Source organism: Microtus oregoni, unplaced genomic scaffold, assembly GCF_018167655.1.
Source record: "Microtus oregoni isolate MIOR12 unplaced genomic scaffold, Mior012 000062F_ref0000492, whole genome shotgun sequence".
NCBI classification, from domain to species: domain Eukaryota; kingdom Metazoa; phylum Chordata; class Mammalia; order Rodentia; family Cricetidae; genus Microtus; species Microtus oregoni.
Genome location: NW_024543872.1, coordinates 6,515,775 through 6,529,806, shown reverse-complemented (window position 1 = coordinate 6,529,806; position 14,032 = coordinate 6,515,775). Strand labels below are relative to the sequence as shown.

Here is a 14,032-nt window from a genome sequence, read left to right as displayed (position 1 = left end):
AAAGAGACAAAAGCTGCTTAGAGAAAATTATAAGTGTTCATGAAAGAGTTCATTTTTGCAGAAAATGTAGTCATTTAGAAAGTTTATTTTCCTAAGTAGTTCAACACATTTGGAGCTGAGTAGGTGCAAGGGAACGGCTCAACGCTCTGCTCTGTGGAAGCTTCAAGTCCCACTCAAATGAAAAAAACATCAGTTCATCTCAGAAACAAAGGCATGGGGCAATAGAAAGTATTAAAAGTGGGTAGAGGGAGGCAGAGGCAGAGGCAGAGACAGAGGCAGGCAAATCTCTGTGAGTTCAAGACCAGCCTGGTCTACATAGTGAGTTCCAGGACAGCCATGGCTACATAGTAAGACTCAATCTCAAAAAAAAAAAAAAAAAAGTAGGTAGAGAAAACAGGAAGGAGCTGGAGCTATTGCAGTTCTCCAGACTAGCTTTGCAACTATTCTATAAATCTAAACCTATTCTAAAATTAAAAGTTTATTTTTAAAACCTGGTTGGGGAAATAGTTGGGTGTACAACTAGAAACACATCTATCCTTGTTGCCTGGTTTATAGAAGAAAGACCAGGCCTGCGTAATAGGCAGCTCCGTAAGTGGCATGTTTGCTCTGTGAACTTCAGAAGGACGAGGTGGACTCATGTGAGTCCTGATTCCTATTAATAACGTGCTGGGAATCGAGGGGGTGGACTGGCCATTTGGTCCTTCCATGAACCTCGTCTAACTGAGTCATGCTTATAACAATATGGTAAACCATTTATAGATTGACCTCTCAAGAGCTAACAGTTCTCCAGAATCTGTGTTGGCCTATTTGCTTCTCCTATGCCACTTGCCATTCACCATTAGGGATAACCGCTCTTAAATTTTGATTTTTCTCATATCCTTGTTCTTCAACTGGTTCTATTACATTGATGTCAGGGACCAAACAATATGGTAGCTTTGCTTCTGAATTTACCAAACTATGTGATAGAAAAAAACAACCAACAGATAAACTATCAAACAAATAGATTAAACGTATACAAATATCACTTACATAAATAGCAGTAATAATATTAAAAAAATAATTAGAGGTGTGTAGCACGAATAATAAAAACCCAGAGACAGACACTGGGATTCAAGCTGAAGATTAGAAAAGTGAAGCAGCCAATCACTAGAGAGACCTTTTACCTCTACCAAATCTTCAGACCGAAAGGGAGAGATCCTGTCTCCATGAGTCCTCAGACTCCACACGCCACCGAGTTCCTGTCTCTTCCCCTTTATATTCCTCTCCCTGCCCAGCCATAACTCTTCTGTCTCCACCTCCCTAGAGCTGGGATTAAAGTCATGTGATCCCAAGTACTGGGCTCACCTTCGTGTGAGCTCTTGTTTCTTTTTTAGACAACTTTGATCTTGTGTAGCCCTGGGTAGCCTTGAATTTACAGAGATCTTTCTGCCTCTGTCTCCTGAGTCCTGGGAGTAAAGACTGTAAGAGCTGGAGCATGGGGGAGAGGTGCTGTGAGATTCTGTCTCTAAGTAATGTCACACCTACATCCAACAACCACAAATGGCTTCATTTCTCATATAATTTGTGAGAAGGCAGAGAGACATGGACGTTCATGGAGTATGCCCCACATCTTAAAGGAAGTCTGCACAAATATTTAAGAACCACACATCATATTTCCGGAGTATAATGTGGAGGAGGTAAAAATAAACAACAATTTTTTTCTCGGTTATTTTGAGAAAGGGTCTCACTATGTAGCCTTGGCTGGCCTAATACTGGCTAAATAGATCAGGCTGGCCTTGAACTCAGAGATTCTTTGCTTCTGACTGGAAATAAAGGCGTAAACAGCCCACACCCAACAACATTTTAACAATGCTTGAAAAATTTAAAACATGCTTTGATCATTCAGCCTTAACAAGTTCAAAAACAAACAGGGAGTACAGAAGGGGCACCTACGGATCCAAGGTATGGGTGTTTTAATTTTCTGGAATGAACTTGACTGTAAAATCAAAAATTCAAGTTAATGCACTACTATAGGCATTAGAAAATGAATGGCAGTGCTAAAAAATAGAAGGAACAATAAAGAAAATGACGGAAGCCCTCAGGAGGCAGAGACAGGCAGATCTCTGAGTTCAAGGTCAGCCTTACCCGGTGAGTTCCAGGACAGGACAGGCTCCAAAGCTACACAGAGAAACCCTATTTCAAAAAGTTTTTTAAAAATTAAGAAATAAAAATAAAAAAGAAAGAAAATGACAGAAATCCATTATATAAAAATCGGAAATGGTAACAATGCAGATCTTTGACAAAACTAAGGGACCATATTTTACCTGTTTTTAGCCACTCTTGTATACTTTAAGTACATAAAATAACTTATAATTGGTGATATCTCAACATAGTAGATCAGCCTATGACAAGCCTGATCTATGATTAAAAACAAAACAAAACAAGAGAAGGCTCAAATAAACAATACTGTAAAGAAAATAAAAATTTAGCTATAATCATAATAAAAATTCTTTCACTGATATAGCATACACACACACATTTACACACAAATTTTAATATCTAACCTACAAAGCAGGAACTATACTAGACCTATGATCATAAGCGAAAGAGGAATAATAGTTAAACCTACCACAAAGAAAACATGAGGCTCATGTGATTTTACAGTCAAGTTCATTTCCAGAAAATGAACTAAAAAATGGAAAATTCATTTTATGAGACTAGTATATCCTCAATACTAAAACCAGGCAATGACTACACAAGAAAGAAAAATATAAATCAATCATGTGCAAAGCCATAAGTATATAAAGGAAACATCCTAAACAATTCAAATCCAGATATGTGGGACTTTTTAATCAAGCCAGTTTGGATTTATCATGCAATGACTAATTACCAGAAGGAAAAAAATTCTGTAATCTCATCCCAGCACATTAATAAAAGAAGCCAGCCATGTGACCTTCTCTGAGGATACAGGAAAAGCATTCAATAAAATTTAACAACCATTCATGATTCTAGAAAACACACGACTCTTAGCTAAGTGGAAAGACACAGAGACTTTCCTGAGCCTGGGGGTGGGGATATATACTCAATAGTCAAATGTTAGAAGCATTTTTAAGTTCAGAGAGAAAAGGCGGCCATTATCATAAGGTCCAGTTAAAACCGTCCTGAAAACATAAGATATGTAATGATATCCTCACAGGATATCATGGCATGGTAATCAGTTGTTTAAGATGAAAATCCCCAGGATGATTAGACCACCACCACGGCCTGATCAGAGCCTGATTTTGATGTTTTGCGGGGGCTCTCTGGAATGTGGTTTTGTTCTTTTGCTATGCCTTGAAACCTTTTGGTGAAAACCAGACATGATACAGACTGGGTACAAGAAACCAAAATTAATAGGTCACTCGAGTTAGGTTTTATATTATCTGGTTGGAGTTAGGCCCTATTTACTGTTGGCTGTGGCTGTCAGTATTTTTACTAAAATGTCCTCCTGTGTCCTTGTTTCTGCCTCCTGTTGGCTTTGGGTTTCTCTAATCTAGGGTCCTTAAATGAGGTCTGAGACACACAAGTGAATTCCTTTGCTTATTTCCTCTAATCTTACAAAGGGATCCAAGAGATACAGCGATAAAGAGAGAAGAGGGCTGTTAGACTTACCTGGAAGGGGCAGACAAACGGCTCAACAAGTAAAGAACGTAAGCGAGCCTAAGGACCCGAGTAATATCTGCAGTGGAAGGAGAGAGCAGATTTCATACGTTGTCCTCTGACCTCCACATGCAAACCATGGGGGTGAGAGCACCCTCCTACACACACACACACACACACACACACACACACACACACACGAGAGAGAGAGAGAGAGAGAGAGAGAGAGAGAGAACTAGATGAACAAATAAACTTAAAAAAACTTTTGAAAATCAAGGTATTTGACTTTTAATAAACCTTTACCTCTGGGCTGTAGCCTTCACGAGGATTTGTTTTCTTTGTTTGTTGTTACCCTGCTCTACCCTTGTAAGAAAGGAAGGTGACAGGCAGTGGACTTAGGTGTTTCTCTCTCCATCCTTCCCCTTGAAGAAACTGAGAGTAATTCCCAGACCTTGGCATAGTCTTTAGTAGAGTCTTCACTAGATAGCTTGCAGTAAAGCAGTTTCCCTTGAAGGGGAAGAACAAAATACTGTGGGCATTTAAAAAGAAGAAGAAGAGGAGGAGAAACAAAAACAAAAAACCCCAAAACAAAACAAAAAACAAAAAAGGGTTACTTTCTATTTCTCCCAGCCTCAAGCATAATGGGGAGTTTTCTATTAACTGTAGAAAGAAATCTCTGAGGTACCAATCTAACAAAAGACAAAAAGTATGTATGAAAAATACAAAGACTTTTTTTAAATATTTCTATTTATACCTCAAGGATTTCATATGTGCACACAATGTATATTATCCTATCTTCCCCCACTGCCTCTCCAACTCCCCTATCTCCACCCTACATGTCCCCTTTCCAACTTCATGTCTTCTTTTAAAAGATCAGTCACCTAGTCCAACTAGCGAAGTGTGGTAGGACATGCATATAATCCCTGCAGTTGGCAGTTAATGCAGGAGAGAGGCAAATCTGCAACCAGCATAGGTTATCTAGTAGACTCAAGGCTAGCCTGAGCTACACAGCCAGGTGCTGTCACACACACACACACACACACACACACACACACACACACACACACACAGCCAGGGGATCTAGTGGAGTGATAGAGAAATCATCTACAACAGGCAAGGGCCCCTGGCTTCAACCCCCAGCACTGAAAGTCTCTGTAAATGCCCATACATCTCCTAGGCTGCAAGAATTCCACTCTATAATACTTGCCTTTTTCAATGTGCTTCTTAGCTGTTCTTCCAATGCAAAAGAAGCGGTGATTGATACTGTTAGTACTTGACCTTAAAGCAAGGCCATGCCACTAACTGTTCTCTGCATTAGTATATTCTTATTGTCTTGCACACAAAGCAAAACAACAACAATAATAATTCAGTTTAGAAATGTTGGCAACAAGATTGTTAATAAATATTATTGAGTCTCAGGGATTGTCTTGAATGCACATCTTTATAATATTAGGATTAATGAAATGGGAAACCTGCATAGACCTTCTGCCTGCCAAGGCTTGATAGTGGTCTGTCTTTCAAAGAAAAAAGCTTGAGAGTTGTTTTGAACTATGAGCTGAAGTTGCCACAATTTTTTTTTCAGGGCATACCATTTTCACTTGAAAGAAAGACTCACAAACCATGGTTATTCAGACTTGGGAATTTGGCAGGCATTTCTTTAAAAAAAAAAAAATGAACAAAGTGAGCCCTGTTACTCAGGGATGGAGACCAGCTGCATCTGTTGCCAACCATGAGTGTTGAGCTTTCAGGCAAAACCCGGAATTTCAGGAAAGTTATATCCATCACCATGATCTTCACAATTTTTTAAAATAACTTTGATTATCAAATCAGAAGTGATATAAATAAGTGTGCACTCTGACATTACATAACGAAGCCTGCCGGCATCCTGAGGGACTCTCACATCAGTAAATGAGTGTTTTCAGATGAGCAAGTAGGACCAACAGATTTATGTGACAACGCATAGGGACGCTTAGGTGATTTCAGAGTCCGCGGAAAGTAAGCTTTAGGAACTGTGATCTGTTGAATTGGATTTGGAGTCTTTGATGGAGAATAGCCCTAATGAAGGGAGGCTGGTAGGGTTTGCCTCCCTTTCACAGCTGCACATCTGGGTGACGCCTGTGTTCCTCCGGAGACTCCAGGCAGACAACATGCTGCCATAGCAGGGATGCTGACGGATATGAGAAGCCTCTGACTCTCGCTCTGCAAGGGGAGACTTGTGAAAATGCAGAGCAATGCCCCTCTTTTCATTTAGTTTTTCGACAAGGAAGATAGCTCTTTTTCATTTAAAAACATGGACTTTCTTATTGTGACTTGGTAGTGGGTTTTAAAATAGTTTTGTTCCTCAGTTTTGATTTTGAATCAAGAGACACAACAATCTATATAAACAAAGCTATTTGGAATCTTTAATAATTTTGACAGTGTGGAAGGATCCCAGGAGAAAAACTTTGAGACTCTTTGCCCTAGAGATAATAATAAAAAAAAAAATCTCTCATTTGTCTCCCCAAGAGAAAGGGAGGAGGGCTAATCTTGGCAGCAATGTTGGTGATTTCTCTTCAAGAACATTATGAATGTATGTCAATAAGAGAGCGGGCAAATACTTCCAGTCATATAATAAAAGTGGCTTTTTAAGTTAGAATGATTGTGCTAGGTTTGCTTGGATTAATGTGGTTAATTCTGAGAAATAAAAATGTGTTACAAAAACAGAGGAACAGAATAATGTAAACACTTGTAGACATTCCAAACCCGAGTCTCACCTCATCGCTTCCGGATGCACCCGTAAACAGTTGGGATATATGCCTTTCACTGCAAATACCTGGGAAGGTCCAAACCAACCTGGCTTGGGGAGATGGATAAGCCACTTGCCCCACACGTGTGAGAACTGAATCAGATCCCCAGAACACATGTAACCGGGGTGGGTGTGGCTCCCACCTATAATTCGAGCTCAGAGGGTGTGGAGACATCCTAGCTAGTTACATCAGTCAACTGTGAGTTTTCGGCTCAGCAAGAGACACCACATCAATTAAAAAGGTGAAGAGCTGTTGAGGAAGACACTTGGTGTCACCCTCCAGTCTCACAAGCACTCGCACGTCACCCACATGTGTGTAAACATGCACACACACGGGAACACATGCATGAGGAAGAAGAAGGAGGAGGAGAAGTAGAAAAGGAAAGGAAAAAGTCCAAATCAACTCCCTCAGCATGGGGACTGGGGCCAGGAGAAGTAGGAGACATTTCAAATGTATTCATGCAAACTCTGAAGAAAAAATACACGAAACAAATGTAGCCCAAAGTTAGCGTGAACTGATCTGAGGCCGTGGGTATTGTTCTGTACGTTGTAATTTTTTATATAAATATCCTAGCTTTAAAACAACAACTTATTTTTAAATGCTGTGCAGTTGCTCTCATTTAGTAAAGAAAAGCCAGCTAGCTAGATCCCAGTGAAATACATTTTTTTTTTCCATCCAGGGCCAAAGGGCCAGCTGTCCGGCATTTTGCCTGTTGTTTGTTGAGCCTAGTAAAGGATGGGCTAGTTGCGGGGTGGGGATGGCGGAGGGGGGGTAGGCCGGGGGGGGGGATGTCTTTTCTGTCTGCAAAGCTCTTGATCCTGGGTTTTCAGTCATGGCTGCAGAGGAAATTCTCCCCCAGATTTCTTACAGGACCCCTGCAGCTGTCAGGCAGGGCATGAAGCCAGAATACCCAGAGAGCAGCTCTAACAGGCAACGGTGTAGTTCCCGCTCAGTGCGGAGCTCCCAACACAGAGGATCCTGTTCCCTTTCCTTCTGAAGCCAGAGAGAAGCCTTTGATTTGTGTGCTGATGATATCATGTAGCCTGCTGGGTGTAGCTGGGCTCTGGGCGCAGAGCTGAGAGGCAACTAATCCCCCAAGGCACTCCCGAAGTCTCCTGGGCCCACGGGGTACTTTCAGAATTAGGCAGAGATAATCATACATACTTTTTGCCTTTAAATCCATGCATTCCACCCAGAAGCCCCTCTGCTTCCTGTTTTCCGAGGTTTCTTTCTTTCTTTCTTTTTTAATTGCAAATACTCTGAGCAATAATTTTCAGACTTCATGGACTCTGATAAGGAAGAAAGAGCCTGATATTCTGGTTTTGTTTCTGTTGGAGGAGTGTATGCCCAGAGGAATTGTATGTGTCCCAGATTCAACACAGCTGTTAATTAGAGCTGAGAACACTTGGTTGACCCCTATGTGGCTAATTGCTAGAATTGAGAAGCGTCTCTCAGGGCCTCATACGATAACAACTGAAAATTGTACTGAGCCTCACCTAACGCTTCTGGAGCCAGTTCAGGACGGGAAGCAATAGGCTCCCCGCAGTTCCTGGCACTGGAGAGGCAGCCCTGTGCTGACGGGGCACGATTAAGGATTCTCTTCAGTGATTAAAACACCCACGTTTCACTGTAGATGTGCGGCTTGAGGCGGTGTGGTAGGAAAGACCGGTGGGGGCTCTCAGAATCGTGCAGTGAAGCGTGTGTGGCCTACTTTGGGGGGGGGGGGGGCTTCGACTGCTCCCTAGTATTGCAGCCAGCATCAGCACCACCAAGTCCCTTCCAGGCTACTTCTGGGCCACAGGGTGTGGGATATTCCGGTCAGGATCCTGCACTTCTTCTAAATAAGCGATTTGATGTAAGTCTTCTGTTTCCCACACCTTATGATTAGAATAATGCCCAGCTCTCAAAATGGGGCGTGGGGGTTGTATAGAAATCTCCTATCTTGCCACCAGGGTCACAAGAGTGACAATCAGCCCCTGTTCCCTATCTACTCTCCAAGAAGAGAATAAAAAAGGAAATAACCAGAATCAGAAAGGTGGGCGAGAGCTAGAGCTGAGTGGGCACGAAGAGGAGGCGGCTAACCCCGGAGGAAAAGTCAAGCTGCCAGGGATTTCGGCCAGAAAGAGGAGAATGGGGACAGCGAGAGGGGAAGAGGGGGAGGAGTGGAGGTGGGCAGATGAGACCAGCCAAACAGCGCAGCTAGAGAGGCAGCGTGTGCTCCGTTCTCCCCTGTTTCTGGGGGGCACAAGAAACCAACAGGGACTGTTTGGACCTTCTCAGCCAAGAGGCCCAGCGTATAGCCCAGATAGTACTCTGGCCGACTTCATTACCCGAGCCTGGCCCCGGGAAGGTGCGCTGGAGCCAGCATGTAAGGAGAGATTCATGATCCTTTTTCCAGGAGAGGTTCAAACCGTGAGTCCAGTTCCAGGAAGTGATAGCAACAGAAATGCAACTCCAGAGTCAGCGTCGCCCAGGGCCAGGTTGGGGAGAGACCCGAGGGAGTAGAAGGAAAAGGAATAGATTTCAACGTCTATTAGAGCCAAGATAGATCATCAAGGGCACCCTGTGCCAGCGACAACTGGGAACTTCTACTGGTGTTTTGTGGTTGTGAGGAACCAAACTCGGGGCCTCCTGCATGCTAGGGAAACACTCTGTTAAGGAGCGCTGTCCTCAGCCTATTCTGCAGGGTCTGAAGTCTTTAACCGGACCATTCCCCCTTCTTCCAACAATGCTTCTCATTAATAAATGTGTGCGGAGCCCCTGTGAGTGCTGGGGTTGTGTTTGAGAAGAGTGGGGGGAAATGGAGACAGCAAGAAGAGCTGCAGACGGCAGGCAAGGGAAAAGGAAGTCAAACGTGCAGTGAATCGCGGTGTGCAGCCAGAAGAGCGTGAATTCACTGGGTAAATGGTGCAACATGGGCTCGGTCTGAAGAAGGGAAATGGGATCGATGAGGGTTCAAGTCGTCAAGGAGACTACACGCAAGCAGTAGGTTTTGAGAAGTGGAGACTGAAGGCAAATCTGCAGACCTGCTTTTCTTGGATAAATTGGGGAAGCAGATCTCATCTACTTGGAGGTTCACGTTGGAGAATAAGCCACAGTTCTTTTCCATCATAAATGTACACGAGGCGTTACACATTGAAACTGTTCATAGAAGTTCTCCATATTGTTCCACAAGCATCTTGTCAACTCCTCCTCCCCAGCTCTGGGGCAGGGGCGGGGCTTGTATATGATAACCAGGTGCTCGATCACTGAGAGGGATCCCTGCCCACTCACAAGGCTTTGAAGGAAGGATTTTTATTCTTAGAATAGGAAAACACTTAATTTTATTTATTGTAGGCTCCCGAGTTATACTTGAAAAAAAATTAATCGCAGAGTCAAATGACCAACATAAGGTCAAATATAAGTCAGGACAAGGATTCAGGCCTTACTATTCTCCAGTGGAGCTGCCATTTTCATTGATACATTTTTTACATTTATTTGTTTGCTTGTTTATTTTGTAGTGTTGGGGACTGAACTCGTGTATGAACTCATAGCTCCCTACAATCGATACCTAAACTTTTAAAGAATTACTTTTGCTGTTTTTTTAAAAAAAAATTTTTTGGGGGGGGATGTGGCAGAGTTTTTGTAGCCAAGACTAGCCTCAAACTCACTATGCAGGCAAAGATGACCTTGAATTCCTGATCCTCATGACCCCAACCCACAAGTGCTCAGATTATGCTATGTGCATCTGGTGTTAATGTAATGGTTTAAGTAAAATGCTGTGGGGCCCCGAAAGAAAGGCCACAGTGGGCAGGGGGCCATGAAACCATGCCACAGGTCCCTGAGCAGTGGCAGGCAGCAGGGCAGCGGGTCCCAAGACCACGGCAGGCCACGAAGGCAGCTAGGTCCCAGGCAGGAAGCTACATGGCGGGTGAGAGACCAAGATGGATAAGCATGCCATGCAGAGTGAAGTTGGATATATATTTCGTGGGTTATGGAAGGGAAGGGGAGAAGGGGGAAGGGCAGAGAGAGGGGGGTGAGGGGGAGAAGTGGAGAGAAGGGAGAGACAGAAGCTGCCTCTTTGAGAGAGGGAGATGTAAAGGAAGGGACTGAGGCTTGAAGATGAAGATCAGCTTGCCTCAGTGGACAGGAGTGGGGGGTGGGGGTGGGCATGGCTTGTCTCTTAAAGGGACAGGACAGACCATTACATTCATATATATATATATACATGTATATATATATGGCAGGAGGTTAGGCACAACAGGTTAAAGGAATTGGGACAGTGGATTCTCAAGTCTGCTTCCTGCTTATTTGGGGGTGTCATCTTGGGGGGAACCTAAGAAAGCTGGCTGCTGGTCACATCCTGGGGTAGCTGGTCTCTTTGTTCCTGTCCGGTGTTTGTGGTATTGAAATGTCTGGTATCTCTTATACCTGTTTAAGGTATTGGCAGAACAGAGGAAAAAGTTAAGCTTAGGAAAAAAAATTGTTTTAGGACCAGGGAATTGAGAAGGGTGTATCTGACCTGTTTAAGGTGGATACTTCAATTTGGCTCCTTGGAACTCATAAGAATTCTTTGGGTTTGTGAAAACAGAAGTTTGAGACAGCAGTAGAATGATTGTGGCAGATGTTTTTGCACAATGAAAAGTATTTTTAAGACTATGGAAGGCAGTGTGAGAGAGAAATTTTATAGTGTGTATTTGTCCTCATTCTTTTATAACTTGTAGGTATATGCCTTAATAACTTGTATTTGTATTTTGCTGAAATTTGTTTGGTGAGGCTGTCCTTTTAAATGACAAAACCTCTCAGCTGTCAAACTGCATAGAGATCTTTGAGAAAGATAAATTTTTACTTGAGTTATTGATTAAAAAATGACAGAGAACTTAGTTGGTTGGCACCTAGAGCTACTCCTCAGGGTCTTCCGTGGTCGCTGAGAGTTGTATTTGTCTTTTGCTATTTAGCTCAGGGCCTGTCAGGCTCCAGAAGAGTCTGTGGGCTAAGAAGTCTATAGGAAGACAAGCCTACCTTGACCTGAGCAGCGAGGCTATCGATTCCAGTGATTCTGTCCACTGTCTGAAGATCTTCACTTTAGATGAAAGGCAGTTTTGCCCAGTGGCCAGCGCTTGGCAGTTGCAATGAATTGCAGATGTACATTGCTCCATGCCCATTTGTCTTCTGTCTTCTTTGGAGGAAGTAGAGAGCTGCTGCTAGGAGCCAACCTGTCTCTTTTTGTTATGAAAAGTCTTTTAATAATTAAATATTTAAATGCCATATTCCCCAGATCTCTGAGCAGTTGAAGGCTGTTTATCAGGTACAACTACAGTATAGAATCTGCCTGGAGAGCTGGGTCCAAGCTTGACTGTACTGGCTCTCAACAGGGAAAGCAGGGTTGGGTTAAATATAAAGTATTTTTGCAAGAGACTTCAATGTGCATACTAATTTAAAACATGAGACACATTGTTTTTATAGTCTGAAATGAGATACAATCAACGGACAATTGTAACATTTAACAGTAAATATAGATGCATTTAAGTTACATGTATAAACACATACAGAGAGAACAGGAATTAGATGAAGTGGATGATCTTGGTGGGCCCTACCAAAGGCATGCCACTGCGCAAAACACACATGCAACAGAGTCTGCAAGTGGAATTTAGAAACAAAAATACAAGTAAGCCAAGGGAAAGATGACGAGACTTGGTTGCCTGACCTAGCTCTCAGTAAAGATGGTAGTGAAGTTACCTGACCTCAGTTAAGATAGCAGTAAGGTCACCTGGCCTCAATTAAAATGGTGGTAAGGTCACCTATGTAACAAAGTTAAGACCGGGGAACCAGGCAGGTAATACCTCAGTAAAGATGGTGGAACTTGGTCACCTGACCTGGCTCTCAGTTAAGATGGCGGTGAAGTCACCTGACCTCAGTTAAGATGGTGGTAAGGTCACCTGACCTCAGTCAAAATGGCAGTGGTCACATGTAAGGAAGAGAGACCTAGAGGCATGATCTGCCCTGTTGCCAAGCCACCATGCCACAAGCTGTGGCGGGCAGCGAAAGGCTGGGATTAAAAACAGCTGCCTTGGGGATCTGACCAATCTTGTTGACAGTAGTAGCAATGACAGGGGCAGTTTGAGAAAAAGTGGAGCCAGTGGAGCTGGTGGGACACCGGCAGAGTGAGGGTTTATACCATAGCTGAAAACGTGAAAACCCACAAAAACGGCAACACCACAAGGCTTATAGGGGGACATCTCCCCTCTATAGGCAGGGTGTAAAATGGCAGGGCTTGGAGAAGAGCGTCCTCTATCTACAGGCAGGGTGTTAAAGCCTGACTGGCTCCCATCTGGGTGACGCAGAAGCCAGAGAGGCTAGATGCTGCTCCGAGTGGTCTCCCACAGCCGGGACCACTAACGAGTGGTACAAAAGGAAAAAAAAAGAAAAAGGAAGCCGGGTGGTGGTGGCACAAGCCTTTAATCCCAGCACTCGGGAGGCAGAGGCAGGCGGATCTCTGTGAGTTCGAGACCAGCCTGGTCTACAAGAGCTAGTTCCAGGACAGGCTCCAAAAACCACAGAGAAACCCTGTCTCAAAAAACCAAAAAAAAAAAAAAAAAAAAAAAAAAAAAAAAAATCAGCTCTGGTTAAAAGAGAAAGGAAAAAAAAACTCCAAGAGACCCTGGGCCCCCAGTCAAATGCACTGCACAGCGTCTGCAGTGCTAGCATGGGAGGACTGACCCCGGGTCCTCCCGTCACGTTTTTAGCTATGGAAAGCAGCAAAGGGCTCAACTGTAGCCACCACGGCTGTGGTGGGGACTAGAGGGGAAAACTCACCACCGAAGCTGCTGGTGTGCATAGAGGTCAGCACTCAGGCAGATGGAACACATGGTTGTTGTGGAAAAAATACCCAGTTCCAGATCCCGACCCTGGGAGAGGGGCAGGAGGACCTACCTAGTCTGACAACATCAATGTAATTATAGCACCATTGTAATGGTTTAAGCAAAATGCTGTAGGTTCCTGAGTGGTGGCAGTAGGCAGTGGGCCATGAGACTACACTGCAGGTCCCTGAGCAGTGGCAGGCAGCTGGTCCTGAGACCATGGCAGGCCATGAAGGCAGCAGGGTCCCAGGCAGGAAGCCGGAGACTGAGATGGATAGCGGAATGAAGTTGGATATTTATTTAGTGGGTTATGGAAGGGAAGGGGTGAAGGGGAAAGGGCAGAGAGAAAGAGAGAAACAGAGAGGGGGTAAAGGGGAGAAGTGGGGAGAAGGGAGAGACAGAAGCTGCCTCTTTGAGAGAGAGAGATGGAAAAGAAGGGACTCAGGCTGGAAGCTGAAGATCAGCTTGCCTCGGTGGAGTGGGGGGAGGGAGTGGGCCTGGCTTGTCTCTTAAAAGGACAAGAACAGACCATTACAGTTAAGAAGAATAATTTTATTTATTTCTATTTTTCCATTCCATGTGTGTGTGATGTATGTGCATACTAGTATGTATGGGCGTGTGTGTGTGTACATGTGTGCATGTAAATGTAGTGGCTATAGGTTGGTGTTGGGAATCATTCTTGATCACCCTTCCATTGAAATAAGATCTTTCAGCCAAACCTGGAGCTAACCCACATGGTTAGCCTTGATAGCCGACTTACCCTGGGGTGGGGAGGTCCCCCGTTTCCAC

At 43.8% G+C, this 14,032-nt stretch overlaps 1 protein-coding gene across 1 annotated transcript in view; it reads right to left on the bottom strand.

Annotated features, from left to right (window-relative positions):
* The window catches only part of LOC121439593 (nuclear receptor coactivator 1), a 260,024-nt gene extending 256,373 nt beyond the window's left edge, over positions 1-3,651 (bottom strand). Inside the window, exon 1 of the mRNA XM_041640129.1 lies at positions 3,631-3,651. The gene's annotated coding sequence lies outside the window, so the exon portion shown is untranslated. The remainder of the gene's footprint in view (positions 1-3,630) is intronic.
* Between the last annotated feature and the right edge of the window lie 10,381 nt (positions 3,652-14,032).